This window comes from Oryctolagus cuniculus, chromosome 3 (assembly GCF_051225735.1).
Source record: "Oryctolagus cuniculus isolate XC-2025 breed Fujian yellow rabbit chromosome 3, ASM5122573v1, whole genome shotgun sequence".
Lineage (NCBI taxonomy): Eukaryota > Metazoa > Chordata > Mammalia > Lagomorpha > Leporidae > Oryctolagus > Oryctolagus cuniculus.
Genome location: NC_142869.1, coordinates 37,405,204 through 37,425,000, shown reverse-complemented (window position 1 = coordinate 37,425,000; position 19,797 = coordinate 37,405,204). Strand labels below are relative to the sequence as shown.

The 19,797-nt window shown below is 41.8% G+C and overlaps 1 protein-coding gene across 4 annotated transcripts in view; it reads left to right on the top strand.

The window, feature by feature from the left end:
• FAM117B (family with sequence similarity 117 member B) overlaps positions 1 to 19,797 on the top strand; it is a 115,843-nt gene that overhangs the window by 1,109 nt on the left and 94,937 nt on the right. The window lies entirely within an intron of this gene.

Genomic DNA, 19,797 nt, shown 5'->3' with positions numbered 1-19,797 from the left:
CCCCGCGCCCCCGCCGCCCGCGCGCGGCCCCGGCCGTGCAGGTTGCGCCGCTAGCCCTGTGCTTGGCCGATAGGTGTTAATTATAAACCCAGGGCGCTGGCCTCGGGCGGGTGACTGCCTGCTCTGCCTCGGGGGGTGAGGCTAGCCGTGGTTAGTCACTTTGTTTTAATCCGAGCATGGCACATGTCAGCTGCTGAAGTATGTCTGTTCCCCAAGACAGTTTCCGATCTGGAGGACCGACCGCATTGGCCGTGGCGGATTCGGATCGCCGGGGAGGCTGAAGTGTTTGCATTTCCTAAGACTTGATGGGTGGGAGTCAGAAGTGAGAAGTTAGGCAGGGTTCCTTTGGAAGGTTTGTGGAATTCAGCTACTGGTCTGAGACTATTTCTGATAACGCTGATTTTGTGTTTGGGATGTGAAAAAAAAAAAAAAAAAGCCAGGTTTCTCTCCCTCTTCTCGTTGTTTTAGGGATCCGGCTTTTTTTTTTCCCCCCTTTCTGTATACCCCGCAGTTTTCTTGGGAAAGCTTCTGAATGGAGCTGTTGGGTTCCAGTGGAGTCATTCAAAAAGAGTACCTCAAGAGAAATTCAAGTCGTGGGAAGTGGAAAGGGCCAGGATTTGTCATCTGATTATCTTCATGTCAGAATCGAGTGGAAACAGAAACGAGTGATTTTAGTTACGTATTGATTGTGCTAACGTACACCTTTGTCCCTGGGGAATTTCTGTTTAGACTCCTATGGGCAGAGTAGTTGGGAATTTTAAGAAACTGAGTCCAGTACCTCCTAACCCAAGAAATCAGATGAAGTGATTTCCGAAATGGAAACAATAGAATGAATCTGACTTGACATTTGTTTCATCGATGGTTTAAGATAGGATCTGGGAAATACAGAACATACCAGAATCAGGTGTACTCAGTCTTTGCAGCTTCTCTTTAATCTGGGGGAAAAATTGCTTCAGTTTGCCTTTGAGCTGGAGCCGGCAAAGTGTATGGGATGGAGGGAAAGAAGTGCCGTTGAAGTGGCCATGGGATGGAGGGAAAGAAGTGCCGTTGAAGTGGCCGACAGAGGTGGGGTTCCTGGTATGCTGATGGAATCTAGCTACCCCGTCCGTTGTTTGACACTCAAAGCAGAGAAACCTGAGAATAACTGGTTTAGGTGAATATTGGCAAAGTGTAGAGGAAGATGCTGTTTTTCTTTTCATATGTGTGTTTGTGTTATTGAAAAGCAGAGTGAAGGGGTGGGGGAGACAGACTGTGTATCTACCTGAAAAACTTAGAGAGAGGGAGAGGGGTAGAGAGAGAGAGGGGTAGAGAGAGAGGTGTAGAGAGAGATCCTCCATTTGCTGGTTCACTCCCCAGGTGGCTGCAGTGGACAGGGCTGGGCCAGGCTGACGCCAGGAGCTTCTTCCGGGTTTCCCACATGGGTACCAGGGGCCCAAGCACTTGGCCCATCTCCTGCTTATTAGTAGGGAGGTAGATGGGAAGTGGAACAGCCAGGACAGGAACCGGCGCCTGTATGGCATGGCTGTGTTGCAGGTGGGAGCTTTACCCACTATACCACAGTGCCAGCCCCACCAGACTCCCTTTCCGATTAAAGGGAGATTACCACAGTTTCTAGGTTTATGAAGTGTAAGATCCTTATATAGAGGGGAAGAATCTACCTTATACACTTCTGTAAGTCTTCTGTGACTCAAATTCCAGTGTTTGTCTAGATCTGTCTGCTGGCTTCCAGGTATCAGATGAGCTGTCAGGGATCCAGTATCTCAAAGTTCTTAAGTTGGAGGTCTCAGGATCCGTGCCCAGTTGCTTTATTCCTTTTTTTTTTTTTTAATTTATTTATTTGAAAGAGAGCGAGCGAGCGAACGCTCCCATGTTGGTATACTCCCCAAATGGCTGCATTGGCTGGGGCTGGGTCAGGCTGAAGCCTGGAGCTGGAGCTTCTTCCAGGTCTCCTATGTGAGTGGCAGGGGCTCAAGAATTTGGGCCATCTTATGCTTTTCCTAGGCACATTAGCAGGGAGCTGGGTCAGAAGTAGAACAGCTGGGACTCAAACTGGCGTCCATATGGGATGTCAGTGTCTCAGGTGGCAGCTTGACCTGTTACGCCCAGTCCCTGCTTTATTCTTCTGGGGTTAAAGCTAATCATTCGTTGGCTGATTCTGAACGTCCTTTTTCATTTTATTTTTTTAAACAACTATGAGGTAATCTAATCTAGCATTTATCTAGATTTATTGATTTATTTTAAAGGCAGAGTTAGAGAGAGACAGAGATCTTCCATCCATTGGTTCACTCCCCAAATAGTTACAATGACCAGGGCTGGGCCAGGCCGAAGCCAGGAGCTTCTAGATCTCCCACGTTTTACAAAGGGCCCAAGCACTTGGGTGGACCTCTGCTGACTTCCCAGGTGCTTTAGCAGGGAGCTGGATGGGAAGTGGAACAGCTGGGACTTGAACTGGGACTTGAAATGACACCAGCATTGGCTTAACTTTCTATACCACGATGCTGGCCCTCTGACAGATATTTGAAACTTTCTAACACTGGTACCTGTCATTTCTCTATGGCCAAATGGTTTATTGTTAGAGAAGGAAAACTGGGTGAAGAATTAACTGTGAAATTTATTTTTGTGGCTTCCTTCCTCCTACTTGAATTTGCCTTAATCAATAAATTGTCAAATAGATATATTAAAAAGTAGAGATAAAATTATAATAACATAAAGGTTAAGAGAAAAGGGTTTGGGTAGACAGTTTGGATTTGATACCTGTTATGCCACTTAGAAGCCAGATGCTATGGGGAGGCCAATAACTTTCTGATCCTTAACTTTTTGTCTTTAAAATGGGTGATGATGATAGAGTTAGTGATGGTAGGGATTAAATGAGAGAAAATTGAAAAATATTCAGCACATAGCACCTCTGTATAAAATTTGGCTAATGTATGTCATATTAGTTTTACTACGGTTTTATTGGATGTAGCATAAATTGGAAGTGTAACTTGTTTTCCTGGTTATGTGAAATTTTCTTTTTAAAAAATAAGTATAGTTTTATTTATTTTGTAATTAATTAATTTTTCCCCAGAAACCTTTTATTTAAGGTATACAAATTTTATGCATTTCATATACAATTTTAGGAACATAGTGATTCTTCCCACTGTACTTGTCCTCCCGCCTGCACTCTCATCCTTCTTTCTCCTCCTCTCCTATTCCCATTCTTACTTTTTACTAAGATCTATTTCCAATGAACTTTATACACATAAAATTAACTCCATACTAAATAAAGAGTTGAACAAAAAGTATGAGAGAAAACTGTTTTTCAACAGTCAAGACAAGGGCTGTTCAAAGTCATCATATCTCAAAGTGTCAATTTCACTTCTACGGATTGCTCTTTTTTTAAGATTTTACTTATTTGAAAGAGTTACACAGAGAGAGAAGGAGAGGCAGAGAGAGAGAGAGAGAGAGGTCTTCCATCTGCTGGTTCACTCCCCAGATAGCTGCAATGGCTGGAGCTGTGCCGATCTGAAGCCAGGAGCCAGGAGCTTTTTCCTTGTTTCCCATGCGGGTGCAGGGGCCCAAGGAGTTGGGCATCTTCCTCTGCTTTCCCAGGCCATAGCAGAGAGCTGGATTGGAAGTGGTACAGCTGGGTCTCAAACCGGCGTCCATATGGGATGCCGGCGCTTCAGGCCAGGGCGTTAACCCGCTGTGCCACAGCGCCGGCCTTGCTTGCTTGCTTGCTTTTTTTTTTTTTTTTTTTAAGATTTTTTATTTATTTGAAAGACAGAGTTAAAGAGAGAGGTAGAGACAGAGAAGTCTTCCATCCTCTGGTTCACTCCCCTAGATGGCCACAATGGCCAGAGCTGGGCCAATCCGAAGCCAGGAGCCAGGAGCTTCTTCCAGGTCTCCCACATGTGTGCAGGGGCCCAAGGACTTTGGCCATCTTCCACTGTTTTCCCAGGCCGTAGCAGAGAGCTGGATGGGAAGTGGAGTAGCCAGGACTCGAACTGGCGCCCATATGGGATGCTGGAGCTTCAGGCCAGGGTGTTAACCCACTCTGCCACAGCACTGGCTCCTCTATGGATTGCTTTTTAGGTGCTCTATTATTGTTAGATCAGGGAGAACATAGTATTTGAACTTTTGGGATTGGCTTATTTCACTAAGTATAGTAGTTTCTAGTTACATCCATTTTGTTGCAAATGACAAGATTTTCATTTTCTTCTTCTTCTTCTTCTTCTTTTTTTTTTTTTTTTTTTTTTTTTTTTACTGCTGGGTACCATTCTATGGTGTACATATCCCATAATTTCTTTATCAGGTCTTGAGTTGACAGACATTTGGGTTAATTCTATATCTTAGCTATTGTGAATTGAGCTGCATTAAACATGGGGATAGAGATAACGCTTCCATATACTGATTGCATTTTCCTTGGATAAATTCCCAGAGTGGAATGGCTGAGTCATGTGGTGGGTCTATATTCAGATTTCTGAGGTATCTCCATCGTGTCTTCTACAGTGACTGTACTGGTTTACATTCCCAACAACAGTGCATTAGGTTGCCTTTTCCCTCACATCCTTGCCAGCCTTTGTTGTTTGTTGATTTCTGTATGAAAGCCGTTCTGAGGTGAGGTGAAACCTCATTGTGTGTGTGTGTGTGTGTGTGTGTGTGATTTATTTATTTGTTTGAAAGAGTTACACAGAGAGAGGAGACGATGAGGCAGAGAGAGAGAGAGAGAGAGAGGAGAGAGAGGTCTTCCATCCACTGGTTTACTCCCCAAATGCCGCAACAGCCAGAGCTGTGCTGACCTGAAGCCAGGAGCTTCTTTCAGGTCTCCCACGCTGGTGCAGGGGCTCAAGAGCTTAGGCCATCTAGTACTGCTTTCTCAGGCCATAGCAGAGAGCTGGATCAGAAGTGGAGCAGCCGGGTCTTGAAAGAACTGGTGCCCACATAGGATGCTGGCATTGTAGGTGGCGGCTTTATGTGCTACGCCATAGCGCTGGCCACCTCATTTGATTTTAATTTCCCTGAGGGCTAGTGATCCTGAGCATTTTTTCATGTGTCTCTTGGCCATTTGGATTTCCTCTTTTTGAAAAATGCCTGGGGCTGGCTCTGTGGCATAGCGGGTAAAGCCACCATCTGCAGTGCTGGCATCCTTATGGACGCTGGTTTGAGTCCTGGCTGCTTCACTTCTTGTCCAGTTCTCCACTATGGCCTGGAAAAGCAGTAGAAGAGGGCCCAATTCCTCGGGCCTCTACACCCGTGTGGGAGACCCAAAAGAAGCTCTTGGCTTCTGGCTTCAGATTGGCCCAGCTCTGGCCATTACAGCCATTTGGGGAGTGAACCAGTGGATGGAGGACCTCTCTCTTTTTCTCTCTTTGCCTCTGCTTCTCTGTAACTCTGCCTTTCAAATAAGTAAATACATCTTTTATTAAAAAAAATGCCTGTTTAAGTTCTTTGCCCATTTCTTAATGGGGTTGGTTGTTTTGTTGTGAGTTTCTTGAGCTCTTTATATATTCTGGATATACATCCTTTATCAATTGCATAGTTTACAAATATTTATCACATTCTGTTGGTTGCATCTTCTTTTTGCTGTTTCTTTTGCATTTCAGAAGCCTCTCAATTTGATGTAATCTCATTGGTCAATTTTGTCTTTGATTGTGCTTCTGGGGTCTTTTCTAAGAACTCTTCCTATGCCAATATCTTGCAGGGTTTCCCCAATGTTCTCTACTAATTTGATGGTTTTGGGTTGTCTTTGATCTAATTTGAGTAGACTTTTGTGTAAGGTATAAAGTGAGGATCTTGCTTCATACTTTTGCATGTGGAGATCCAGTTTTCCCAGCACTGTTTGTCAAAAAGACTGTCCTTGCTCGTGATTGATTTTAGCTCTTTTTTCAAAGATAAGTTGAGTGTAGATGCGTAGGTTGATTTCTGTAGCTTCTGTTCTGTTCCATTGGTCTGTCCTCTCTTTTTATGCCAGTACCAGGCAGTTTTGCTTATGACTGCCCTGTAATACGTTTTGAAATCTGGTATTGTGATGTCTCTGGCTTTGTTTTTGTTGTATAAGATTGCTGTAGCTATTCAGGGTCTCCTGTGTTTCTGTATGAATTTCAGCATCATCTTTTCTGTATCTGAGAAGAATGTCTTTGATATTTTGATTAGTATCTCATTGAAGCTGTACATTGCTTTTGGACATTTTGATGATACTGATTCTTCCAATCCATGAACATGGAAGCTTTTTCCATTTTTTTGTGTCTTCTGTTTCTTTAATGTTTTGTAATTCTCATTGTAGAGATCTTTGATGTCCTTGGTTAAATTTATTCCAAGGTATTTGATTTTTTTTGTAGCTATTGTGAATGGGATTGATCTTAGAAGTTCTTTCTCAGCCATGGCATTGTCTTGTATACAAAGGCTGTTGATTTTTGTATGTTAATTTTATATCCTGCCACTTCACCAAACTCTTAAGAATTCCAGTAGTTGCTTAGTGGAGTCTTTTGGATCCCCTATATATTGAATCATGTCATCTACAAATAGGGACTGTTTGACTTCCTCCTCCTGATTTGTATCCCTTTGATTTCTTTTTCTTGCCTAATGACTCTGGCTAAAACTTCCAGGACTATATTGAATGGTAATGGTGAGAGTGGGCATCTTTGTCTGATTCTGGATCTTAGTGGGAATGCTTCCAACTTTTCACCATTCAGTAGAATGCTGGCCATGGGTTTGTCATAAATTGCCTTGAATGTGTGAAGGAATGTTCTTTCTATACCCAATTTACTTAGAGATGTCATCATAAAGAATATTATATTTGATCAAATGCTTTCTCTGCATCTTTTGAGATAATCATATGGTTTTTGTTCTTCAGTTTGTTAATGTGATGTATCACATTGATTTGCAAATATTGAGCCATCCCTACATACCAGGGATAAATCCCACTTAATCCAGGTGAATGATCTTTCTGATGTGTTGTTTGATTTGATTGGCTAGTATTTTCTTGAGGATTTTTGCATCTGTGTTCATCAGGGAAATTGGTCTGTAGTTCTTTTTCTCTTATGTTTTTCAGGTTTAGGAATTAAGGTGATGCTGGCTTCATAGAAAGAGTTTGGGAGGATTCCTTCCTTTTCAATTGTTTTGAGTAGCTTGAGAAGAATTGGAATTAGTTCTTCTATAAATGTATGGTAGAATTGGGCATGAAACCAGGAGCATGTTGCTCAGTCTCCATGAGTTTAGAAATTCTCCATGTTCTAGAGATTCTTGAGTTGTTGATTTACATCTTCATTCCATTGTGGTCAGAAAAGGTGCATGGTATGATTTTGATTTTTTTCTGAATTTGCTGAGAATTGTTTTATGGCCTAGCATGTGGCCTATCCCAGAGAAAGTTCAACCACTGGTGAGAAGAATGTGTATTCTGCATCTGTAGGATGGAAAGTTCTGTAGCTATTCGTTAGGTCCATTTGGTCTATGGTATCAATTAACTCTGTTGTTTCCTTGCTGATTTTCTGTCTGGTTGATCTGTCCATTATTGAAAGTGGGGTATTGAACTCCCCTATTGTTTTTGGAGTCCATGTCTCCATTTAGATCCATTAACATTTCTTTTAAGTAGCCATGTTCCCTGTAGTTTGGATGCATATACATTTATTATAGTAACTCCTTCCTGTTGAATTGATACCTTAATCATTACATAGTGACCTTAACAGTTTTTGTGTTAAAGTTTATTTTGTCTGGTATTAAGATGGTTACACCAGCACTTTTTTGGTTTCTGTTAATATACAATATCTTTTTCCATCCTTTCACTTTTAGTCTGCATGTATCTTTGTTGGTGAGATGTGTTTCTAGTCAGCACAAATAGATGTTTTTTTTTTTTAATTTTTTATTTTTTGACAGGCAGAGTGGACAGTGAGAGAGAGAGACAGAGAGAAAGGTCTTCCTTTGCCGTTGGTTCACCCTCCAATGGCCGCTGCGGCCGGCGTACTGCGCTGATCCGATGGCAGGAGCCAGGAGCCAGGTGCTTTTCCTGGTCTCCCATGGGGTGCAGGGCCCAAGCACCTGGGCCATCCTCCACTGCACTCCCTGGCCACAGCAGAGGGCTGGCCTGGAAGAGGGGCAACCGGGACAGAATCCGGCGCCCCGACCGGGACTAGAACCCGGTGTGCCGGCGCCGCTAGGCGGAGGATTAGCCTAGTGAGCCGCGGCACCGGCCGGGTTTTATTTTTTAATCCATTCAGCCATTCTGTGTCTTTTAACTGGAGAGTTGAGTCCATTTACTTTCAAGGTGACTATTCATAAGTAATGACTTGGCCCTACCATTTTTCCCTACATTGCCCTACAATGTTCCTATTGTTACTTTGGATTTCCTTTGTACTTTTACTGGGAGATTTTTTGCCTTTACCTTCTTTCTTAGTGATGACCATGTTTCTGTGTGTAATGCATCCTTAAGAATCTTTTGTAAGGCTGGAAGAGTGGTGACAAATTCTTTCAATTCCTGTTTGTCATGGAAGATCTTTATTTCACCTTCATTCATAAATGAGAGCTTTGCAGGGTATAGTATTCTGAGTTGACAGTTTTTTTTTTTTCTCTTAAGACTTGGACTATGTTTCGCCATTCTCTCCTAGCCTGCAGGGTTTCTGATGAGAAGTCAGCTGTGAGTCTAATTGGAGATCTGAAAGTAATCTGGCATTTCTCTCATTTTTCTCCTGCCCATTTTAGAATCTTTTCTTTATGTTTTATATGGAGAGTTTGACTATAATGTGTCATATTGAGGATCTTTTCTGGTCATGTCTATTAGGAGTTCTATGTGCCTCCTGTGCTTGTACCTCCCTTTCTTTCTCCAAGTTAGGGAAATGTTCAGTAATTATCTAACTAAAAAGTTCTTCCAATCCATTCTCTTTCTACGCTTTCAGGAACTCTTAAGATCTATTAGTTGGGTTGTTTGATAGTATCCCATAAATCTCTAACACTGTTTTTTAGCTTTCTAATTTCTTCTTATTATTTTTGGTCTGACTATCCAGAGATTTGTCTTCTTCTTCTTCTTCTCTCTCTCTCTCTTTTTTTTTTTTTTTTGTTTGAAAAGCAGATTTAGTGAGCTAGAAAGACAGAGAGAAAGGTCTTCCTTCCATTGGTTCACGCCCCAAATGGCCACTATGGCTGGCACACTGCGGCCAGTGTGCTGCTCCAATCCGAAGCCAGGATCCAGGTGCTTCCTCCTGGTCTCCCATGCGGGTGCAAGGCCCAAGCACTTGGGCCATCCTCCACTGCCTTCTCTGGCCACAGCAGAGAGCTTTACTGGAAGAGGAGCAACCGGGACAGAATCCAGCACCCTGACTGGGACTAGAACCCCGGGTGCCGGCGCAACAGGCAAAGGATTAGCCGAGTGAACTGTGGCGCTGGCCCCAGAGATTTGTCTTCTAACTTGGATATTTTTTCTTCTGCTTCACCAAATCCGTTGTTAAGGCTTTCCACTGCATTTTTATTTGTTCTATTGAATTCTTCATTTTCAATATTTCGTTTTGACTTCAATCTTTTTTTTTTTTTAAGATTGATTTATTTATTTGAAAGGCAGAGTTACAGAGAGGCAGAGGCAGAGAGAGAGAGGTCTGCATCCGCTGGTTCACTCCCCAGATTGGCTGTGCTAATCTGAAACCAGAGCCAGGAGCTTCTTCTGGGTCTCCCATGTGGGTGCAGGGGCCCAAGCACTTGGGCCATTTTCCGCTGCTTTCCCAGGTGCATTAGCAGTGGCAGCAAAAGGGTGAACTTCTTTGGACTAATAAAAGAATCAGGAATGAGGGTACTAGAACTTCATTTGTTTTGTCTTTGATGTCTGCTTTCTAGTACATTGTGAAGTACACAGCTCTATGAATTGAGTGTTTCTCTAATATTTGGAGCAAGGCTGCTAATTTTATACACCTTCAGGGGAATCCTTTTGATTTGTGATGTCTGTATTTTATAATTGAAAATAAGGCAAAGTAGAACCTTATTCATAATTCTTCACTTTGGCCTGTAGATTTATATTTAATTAAGTTCAATTCTGTAAGTCTGATTGAACTACTGTATCTGTTGGTACCTGTTTTAAAGATGTTAAACACAAGGAACTCTAGAGACACTCAAACTAGCCACGTAAGATAGTTATGTAGTATATAACAATAGATGCTCTGGGATCACTGACAGTGAATAATTCTATAGGACAGAAGTATAGAGCTTCTCTTAGGATGTGGCATTAGATTTGGGTTGAAAAGGGAGAAACATAATTTTGCAGTTGGAACTTAGAGGTGTGAAAAATCTACCCATGATATTCAGTCCTGTATGACTTAAAAGAGTATAGGGTGTTGAGAGGAGAAAAGGAGCAGTAGAAAAAGAGAATGGAAAAGTAAATTTTCTGAGTGGCCTTGAGTAGAATGTATGAATTAGAATATATTCCATGGTTAATAGGATGAGGTTCTGTGTTACCATGGAGCTGGGGTGCCAGAGTTTAGATCCTGATAGCATTACCTGCCATTCGTTTACCAGCTGTTAACTTTAGGTAAGTTCACTTAACCTGAAAAAGGAGGTATTGCTAATATTTACAATAGAAAATTATTAAAAGGATAAAATTCCTTTTTTGAAAAAAAAGTTTGCTTGAAAGGCAAAGTTAGAGAAGAGAGAAAGTGAGGCAGATCTGTGTCCTAGTTCAATGCCCAAATGACTGCAAAGGCTGAGGCTGGGTTAGGCCAAAGCCAGGAGCCTGGAACTCCATCTGGGTCTCAGGTGGGTAGCAGGAACCCAAGCACTTGGGTCATCTTCTGTGGCTTTAACTGGGTGGGAGGTGGAACAGCTGAACTCAAACAGGTGCACTTATGGGAGAGATGCCAGGTTCACAGGCAGAGGCTTAACCTGCTGTGCCACAACTGCCTCCATGTATAGTGTTCTTATATTCTATGGGCTGTAGAAATCTCACTGTTAGCTGTTTCCCTATATCATTATCATTGTCATCCAGTAATTTAGGCATTAGGAAGAGTAGATAGAGTGCATGTATATACACACATATTTAGGATGAGTGAGGTGAATTTGAGATGGGAGACACTGAAGGATAGTAATACACAAAGACATTGATCACTAGAATTTAGGGGCAGTGGAAATGCCAAGGATGAGATTGATTTGGTAACCTGGGGGATGTGAGGAATGAGAAAGGGAGACCTAAGCATGATAGTTTGGATGGTGATTCTGGGAGAACAAATTTAGGAAAGGGTCCTGGAAATATTTAGCTTATCCTCACGATATCAGTTTTCTAAATTGTGGCAATTAATTTTAGGACTCAGGGATATGGTTTGAACTGGGTATTAAAAAAAAAGTTGGGGGGCCTGTGCTGTGGCGCAATGGGTTAACGCCCTGGCCTGAAGCGCCGGCATCCCATATGGGCACCAGTTCGAGACCCTGCTGCTCCACTTCCTATCCAGCTCTCTGCTATGGCCTGGGAAAGCAGTAAGAAGATGGCCCAAGTCCTTGGGCCCGTGCACCCACGTGGGAGACCTGGAGGAGGCTCCTGGGTCCTGGCTTTGGATCAGTGCAGCTCCGGCTGGTGCAGCCAGTTGGGGAGTGAACCATCGGATGGAAGACCTCTCTCTCTCTCTGCCTCTCCTCTCTCTGGGTAACTCTGACTTTCAAATAAATAAATAAATCTTAAAAAAAAAAAGTTGGGACTCAGCACAGTTCGGTAAGCATTCATTTAACAAATACTTTGTGCTATGCATTTGAAACAGCTAATCACTAGGATAGATAAGATGATGGGGAGAAAACAGGAGAGAATTACGACAATAAGCAAGTATTTTAAGGGCAGAAAGAAAAGTCAGTGAAGAAACCTGAGGATGGTAGGAGGAGAAATGTTAGAAAAGTATTCAGAAAGCCAAAACAAAGATTGTATGTATTTATTTATTTATTTTTGGTTTAAAGATTTATTTATTTACTTGTAAGTCAGAGTTAACACAGAGAGAGTCTTCCATCTGCTGATTGACTCCCCAGTTGGCCACAACAGCCAGAGCTGTGCTGATCCGGAGCCAGGAGTTTCTTTTGGGTCTTCCACACAGGTGGGTGCAGGGGCCCAAGGACTTGGGCCATACTCTACTGCTTTCCCAGGCCATAGCAGAGAGCTGGATCGGAAGAGGAGCAGCCGGGACTTGAACTGGTGCCCATATAGGATGCCAGCACTTCAGGCGGCGGCTGTTTACCTGCTATGCCACTATACTGGCCCCTCAAAGATTATATTTCAAGGTAGAGATGATAAGGATTTTCAAATGCTGTGAAGAGAGTAAGTAATCTGAGCTTGGAGAATAAGCTTTTGAATTTCACATTTAGGTCAGTTGATGATCTCTGAGAGAAAGTTTGAGTAGCATGTTGGGGGTACAAATCACATTAAAGTGGTGAGCGAGGAAAGAAAGGTAACTGGGTGAAATGCTGTGCTGAGGTACATTTATAGGATGGAGGACGCTTCAGCACATTGGTAGGTTTAGGGAAAGGATTTATAGGAGAATGGAAGTTTACAACTTCAAGGTGGTAGTATTAGATAGAGAAAGATCTAGAAACTGCAAGAAGCAGTAGGATCTAGTATGTGATAGTACGTGATAGAGAAATCTCAGAAACAGCCAAAAATACCTCTTCCTCTAGAGAGAGGAAGGGGTAAGGGTGTGGTTGAGATGATAGATTACTCAGCTGTAGAAGGGTAGGAAGTTGAGAAAGTCAGCTACTTCCATCTCCAAATTACTTGAAAAAATTAACATGCTTGTTTTAATGCTATATTTTTATTTTTTATCATAGTACATGTACATAATTGAAAATGTTAAATGGCATTGGATTTTTTTTTTTAAGATTTATTTATTTGAAAGTCAGAGTTAGAGAGAGAAGGAGAGGTGGGGGGCGGGGGGAGGTGTCTTCCAACCGCTGGTTCACTCTCCAATCAGCCGCAACAGCCAGAGCTGCGCCAGTCTGAAGCCGGGAGCCTGAAGCTTCCTCCATCTTCCCATGCAGGTGCAGGGACCCAAGCACATGGGCCATCTTCTATTGCCTTCCCAGTTCACAGCAGAGCGCTGGGTCGGAAGTGGAGCGGCCAGGACTTAAACCGGTGCCCATGTGGGATGCCGGAACCACATGCAGCAACTTGACCTGCTATGCCACAGCGCTGGCCCCAAATGGCATTGGATTTATAATCAAATGAAATGTTCTGCCACATATCTCTAGTCCCACTTCCTGTTGTTTAGAGACAACTGCTTTCATCTCGTAGGGATTTCTTCTGGTGTTTGCCTACACATTTCTGAATAACATAGCACTGCTCTAGGAAGTTTTTTTTCCCCTTCAATTTTATGTTTATATATTATGTATATGTGACCTCCTACTATGGAATACATAGACTTAACTCTAATTACCATCCTCCCCTGTTCTCTCATTGTGGTTATAGCATCCTTTTTGTTAATCAGTATTAATGTTTAAATTATTATGACTATGTAAATATAATTTACAACAAAATATACAGTTCCATTTTCTTTCTTTTGTATTCCTTGAAATTAAAATTGCTTTTTTGTTTGCTTCATTTTCTGTGGATAACAAATTCATCCTCAAACTTTTTAAAAACAAGATTTACTTTATTTATTTGAAAGAGTTACAGGGGGTGGGGGAGAGGTGTGTCTTCCATCCACTGGTTCACTCTCCAAATGGCTACAATGGCTGGAGCTGCGCTGATCCAAAGCCAGGAGCCAGGAGCTTCTTCCATTCTCCCATGTGGGTGCAGGGGCCCAAGTGCTTGGGCCATCTTGTACTGCTTTCTCAGGCCATAGCAGAGAGCTGGATTGAAAGTGGAGAAGGCAGAACTTGAACTGGCATCCACATGGGATGCCAGCGCTGCAGACCAGCACTTTAACCCCTGTGCCACAGTGCTGGCCCCAATTCTCAAACTTTTGATAATGGAAACTTTTTATGTGAAAACATTGTCAGGGCCGGTGCCGCGGCTCACTAGGCTAATCCTCCGCCTTGTGGCGCCGGCACACCAGGTTCTAGTCCCGGTTGGGGCGCCGGATTCTGTCCCGGTTGCCCCTTTTCTAGGCCAGCTCTCTGCTATGGCCCGGGAGTGCAGTGGAGGATGGCCCAAGTGCTTGGGCCCTGCACCTGCATGGGAGACCAGGATAAGCACCTGGCTCCTGGCTTCAGATCAGCGCAGTGCGCTGGCCGCAGCACACCAGCCACAGCAGCCATTGGAGGGTGAACCAACGGCAAAAGGAAGACCTTTCTCTGTGTCTCTCTCTCTCACTGTCCACTCTGCCTGTCAAAACAAAACAAAACAAAAACAAACAAAACAGCAACAACAACAAAACACATTGTCAGTGAGTGTTTAGCCTGGAGATTAAGATGCGTGTGCCTACACTGAGATGCCGTAGTTTGATTGCTGGCTCTTGACTCCAGCTTCCTACCATTGCAGACAAATGAATGGCTCAAGTAATGGTGTTCCTACCTCCCACATGAGAGACCTGGATTGCATTCTTGGCTCCTGGCTCCAGTGCTGGCATTGTGGGCATTTGAGGAGTGAACCAGTAGATGGCAGCTTGCTGTCTTTCTGCCTCTAAAATAAGTAAAAGTTTTTAAAAAGAAAGAAAACCATACCAAGTATTTTGTCAGCCCCCCGTCTTGGAAACACTCTTTCTGGAGTCTTTTATCCTCTTATTCCAGACTAGCCCATTGATCTATAAATCTGGTCTAGAAATTGTCATAGATCTTTCCTAGAATTCCCTTCACTTCTTTTTCTATTTCATATATCCCAATCTGGATCTTGTTTTGCTGGAATATATTCTTCAATAATTTTTTGAGAGAGGGTACATAAGTTTATATATTATTTTGAGATCTTGAATGTCTGCAGATATGTCTTTACCCTTGATGGTTGGAGTGTAGAATTAAAATACTCAGAAATAATTTCTCTACTGAATATTGAAAGAGACTTAATTTGTAGCTTCTAGAATTGCTTTTGAGAATTCTGATGGCATACTGGTTCTTAGACCTTTGGATGTAATGGGTGGGTGTGCGCTTGTTTTCTCCATGGAAGTGTTATGTGAAGTTTTTTCTTATTCATTGTGCTGATTACTCTTTGGGCTTTTTTCAACCTAGAGTCTCTTCATTTCTGGGAATTTTTCTTCTGTCATTTCTCTTTTCTGTTACTTTTTTTAAAGTGTTTATTTGAAAGAGTGAAAGAGAGGGAGAAATCTTCCCCAAATGCCCTGAACAGCCAGAGCTGGGCCAGGCTAAAGCCAAGGAGCCCAGAACTCCATCCAGGTCTCTCACATGAGTGTCAGGGACCCAATACTTGGGCTGTCATCTGCTTCCCATTTGCATTAGCAGGAAGCTGGATCTGAAGCTGAGATGATCCCCGGGCACACTGATGTGAATGTTGATTAGAGGGCATTGCAAGAGGTATTTTCTCTCCCTGTTAAAACTAAAAATGACATTTTAGCTAACTTGAAAAGGTGTCAAAGAGTCAGCAAAAGAGAGAGAACACATTCCCATCTGCTGGTTCACTCCCCAAATACCTGCAACTGCTGGGACTGGGCCAGTCTGAAGCTGGGAGTGGGGAAATCCGTCTAGATTTCCCATATGGGCGATGGGGGCCCAACTGCCTGAGCCATCACCTGCTTTCTCCCAGGGTCTATATTAGTAGGAACCTAAAATTTGGAGCTAGAGCCAGATATGGAACCTTGGTACTTCTATATGTGATGCAGGCCTCTTAACTGAAATCTTAACTGCCAAATGCCAGTTGCCACAACAAATTTTGAGTAAATTGTATAAGCCAAAATGAGGCTTGGGTTTTCTGAAGATAGATTTAATTTACATGAACTTAATAAAATTATTTTTGTAATAGGAAAATTTATTTATAGTGTTTATAGTAAAACTACTAAAATTAGAAGCCTAGGCAATATGAAAAAAATATGTAGCTTAACCCACAATTTTATTTAAGAGTTCAAAAAAATTCTGTCTCAATAACATTATCTATGTCCAATATAGATTTGACTGAATTGTCAACATGTTTTCTTGGTCTTGATTCTAGACCCATACATAAAAAGTGATATTTGAAAATAAAAATAAGAAAACATACACTTTTCTGCTGTACAAATACTTTATTCTGGAGGGCCGGCGCTGTGGTGCAGTAGGTTGATCCTCTGCCTGCAGTGCTGGCATCCCATATGGGCACTGGTTCAAGTTCTGGCTGCTTCTCTTCTGATCAGCTCTCTGCTATGGCCTGGGAAAGCAGTGGGAAGATGGCCCACTCTGCCTCTCACACAAATAAATAAAAATCTTTTTTTTTTTTTTTAAAGATTTATTTATTTATTTGAAAAAGTTACACAGAGAAGGAGAGGCAGAGGGAGAGAGAGAGAGGGAGGGAGAGGTCTTCTATCCTCTGGTTCACTCCCCAATTGCCCACAACAGCCGGAGTTGTGCCAATCCTAAGCCAGGAGCCAGAAGCTTCTTCCAAGTCTCCCATGCGGGTCCAGGGGCCCAAGCACTTGGGCTATCCTCCACTGCTTTCCCAGGCCATAGCAGAGAGCTGGATTGGAAGTAGAGCAGCCGGACCCAAACCAGAGCCCATATGGGATGCTGGGACTGCAGGCGGCAACTTTACTTACTATGCCACAGCACCAGCCCCATATAAAAATCTTAAAAAAAAAGAAAAAGAAAAACAAAAAAACTTCTTTCTGACTTGGACTTGAAATGAGAACACCCAGATTTCATCTTCACCTGAAATGAAATACTTCTTTCCTTGTTAAATAAGACAAAGCTTAATTATGCATATTAGATCTTGAAAACTGTAGCAAAACAATCGCTGCTTGCCTGTGTATGGCAAGATCCTGTTCTTCCTACAGAAATCTTAGGTAGAGTATGTGTTCAGACTGCAGCTATATTTCCACTTAAACTTACTTAGGTGTATGTATTTCTAAAACTTGGTTGAAACCTCTTTTCTGTCTTTTTTTTTTTTCCTCCCTCCCTGTCTGTTGCCCTTATGGATAGTATCTTCTTACTCCCCTCAGTTTTCTTTAACAGGAAGTGTCTGACACTCTTTCTGATTGAGGCTAGCATGTCGTCCTAGAGATGCAGTTAGCTCTAGTTATTCTAAGGCAAATCTCAAGACATCTTTAATTGGCCAGTTCTTTATGAGCTAGCATAAACATTTCTTGGAATTAAAGCTAAATATTTTTGGAGTCTTATTTTTTTTTAAGATTTATTTTTATGTATTTGAAAGGCAGAGTGACAGAGGGAGAGACCGAGAAACAGATTTTCTGTCCTCTGGTTCACTTACCAAATGGCCGCAATGGTGGATACTGAGCCAAGAATTACATCTGGGCCTTTCCTGTGAATGGCAGGGGCCCTGAAACTTGGGCTATCATCAGCTACTTTCCTAAGCCTGTTAGCAAGGAGCTGTATTGGAAGTGGAGCAACCAGCACTGGTGCTCCAGATATGAGCTGCTGGTATTGCATCTGTGCTGTAACACCAGCCCCTTGGAGTCTTTGCCTTTAAAGAACTCCCTGTAAGCATACAGTTTAGTCTTCCTATCAGAATATAACTCCTTCTCTGTCTCCCATCTTCTTTCCTCTCTTCCTTTCCCTCCCCCTTTCTGTCTCTGCAAGTAAAATATGCACATGATGGGACCAATGTTATGGCTTAATGGATTAAGCTGCTACCTGTGATGCCAGTATCCCATATGGATGCTGGTTCAAGTCCCAGCTGCTGCACTTCCAATCTGATTCCCTGTTGATGGCCTGGGAAAACAGTGGAAGATGGCCCAAGATGTGAATACAAGAGGTATTTTATACTGCCATCTATACATCTATTAATAATACTACATCTATTAATATACATCTATCTTTAAAAAGTAACTTAATAACAGCTATAATAGTGAAGATAAAATGGACTTTTTATTTTTTATAATTTTTTGTAACTTAAAGGAAGAGAAAAAAGCAAGCTTACTAAATTCAAGTGTGAACTGATATAAATTCTTAAAATATATCTGACACTGGAAAGAAATATGCATCTTCTGACCAAGAAATTACACCTTTAAGACTCTGTCCTATTCATATATAAATGCACAAAGTACACATAAGAATATTCAACACAGCACCATTTAGCAGCAAGTATGGAGATGATCCAAGTGTTCACATATAGAAACCTAATAATATAATGTACAGTCTGATGTGCAGAGTGTGCATAGTCACATATGCATATATGAGAGGGCTTCAAAAAGTTCTTGAACAAATTACATTAAAAGTTAATGCAATCTTTCCACTAACTTTTGAAGTCCCCCTGTTATGTATATAGAGTAACTGGAATTATTTAAAATAAACACTTAATAGGATTTCTCTGAGAAGAATCAACTAAAAGACAAATAGTGAGAAGATTGCTTATTGTATCATTGTCAAATACCTTGCTATCACCATGACCAACCTTATAATACCTTGTTACTTTTTTACTTTAGATGGGCAATTATCTTTTAGAACAATTAAAAATAATTCAAAAAAAGTCTTATATTTACCCTCATTTTTACTGCTTTCCATACTATTAATTTCTTTGTGTGAAGTAGGATGGTGGTAGTGTAAATGAAAAAGGGCTTATTTGAGAAGCAAAGAGGGATAGGACTTGTTAACTTGATTAGAGTTGAGGGATGAAGGAGATGAGAGAATATAGTAGTGACAGATGTTGAACCTCCTTAGGTGCTTTAGTTAATAATATCATTAATTAGTTTCATAAATACTGTTATATTCCCTTTTTTTTTTTTTTTAAGATTTATTTATTTGAAGGGCAGAACTTCAGAGAGTCAGAGTCAGAGAGAGAGAGAGGTCTTCCATCTGCTAATTCACTCCCCATATGGCTGCAGTGGCTGGAGCTGATCTAAAGCCAGGAGCCTGGGGCTTCTTCCAGGTCTCCTACATGGGTGCAGGAACCCAAAGACTTGGGCTATCTTCCACTGCTTTCCAGGCCATAGCAGAGATCTGGATCAGAAGTAGAGCAGCCGGGACTCAAACCAGTGCCCATATGAGATGCTGGCACTGCAGGTGGAGGCTTTACCCACAATGCCACCATGCTGGCCCCTGTTATATTCCTTATGCATAGAAAGTAGCCCAGGGACTTTTGGAGCATCGTCACTAAAATTCTTAATATTCAAAAGTAATATAGTAGTGTGGAAGTTTGGAAGAGAAAGGAAAAGGCTCATCGTTTTTATTCATTCCCTTTCAATTTACTGTTCTTAAAACTTTGTATTTTTATTTTACTTGCGGTTCTACTAGGACCTCCTGTGCTATATCTAGTGATTCCTGGAAAACCATTTCACAATAATTGTATTTTCCTATTGTGTGTATATTTTGATATTTCTGAAGATAAAGACAAGTGTTTAGATTATTTTAGAGCCTACACTGATGTCATTCAGAGCAGCTTATAAGGTATTGAGAAGACATCCTTGACCTTATAGACTTCAGAACTTAAGATATAATACAGATTTTTGTGATATTCAAGTGTTAACAAGATGTAATATTACTAAGAAGGGTAGTACTTAATGACAAAGCCACATGTGATTGTCCTGAGTCAGTAGTGCTTTGTGTGCAGCCAGGAATTACCATGTATGGGATCCCTAAGAATTCTTAGAAGGTCTACTTCTGGAAATCGATTTACTCTGGTGGGAGATGATCCTGTCCTACTTGAGGGATGTTGTACAAGAATGGCCAAGGATTCCATGCTTTCGGATAGTCTCCCTATCAGTGAAACTTGGTTTTCAAATTCTCTGGCTCAGTAACCTGAGGTATCTCTTGTAAATTAATTTGTCCCTCTGTCCTCCTGCT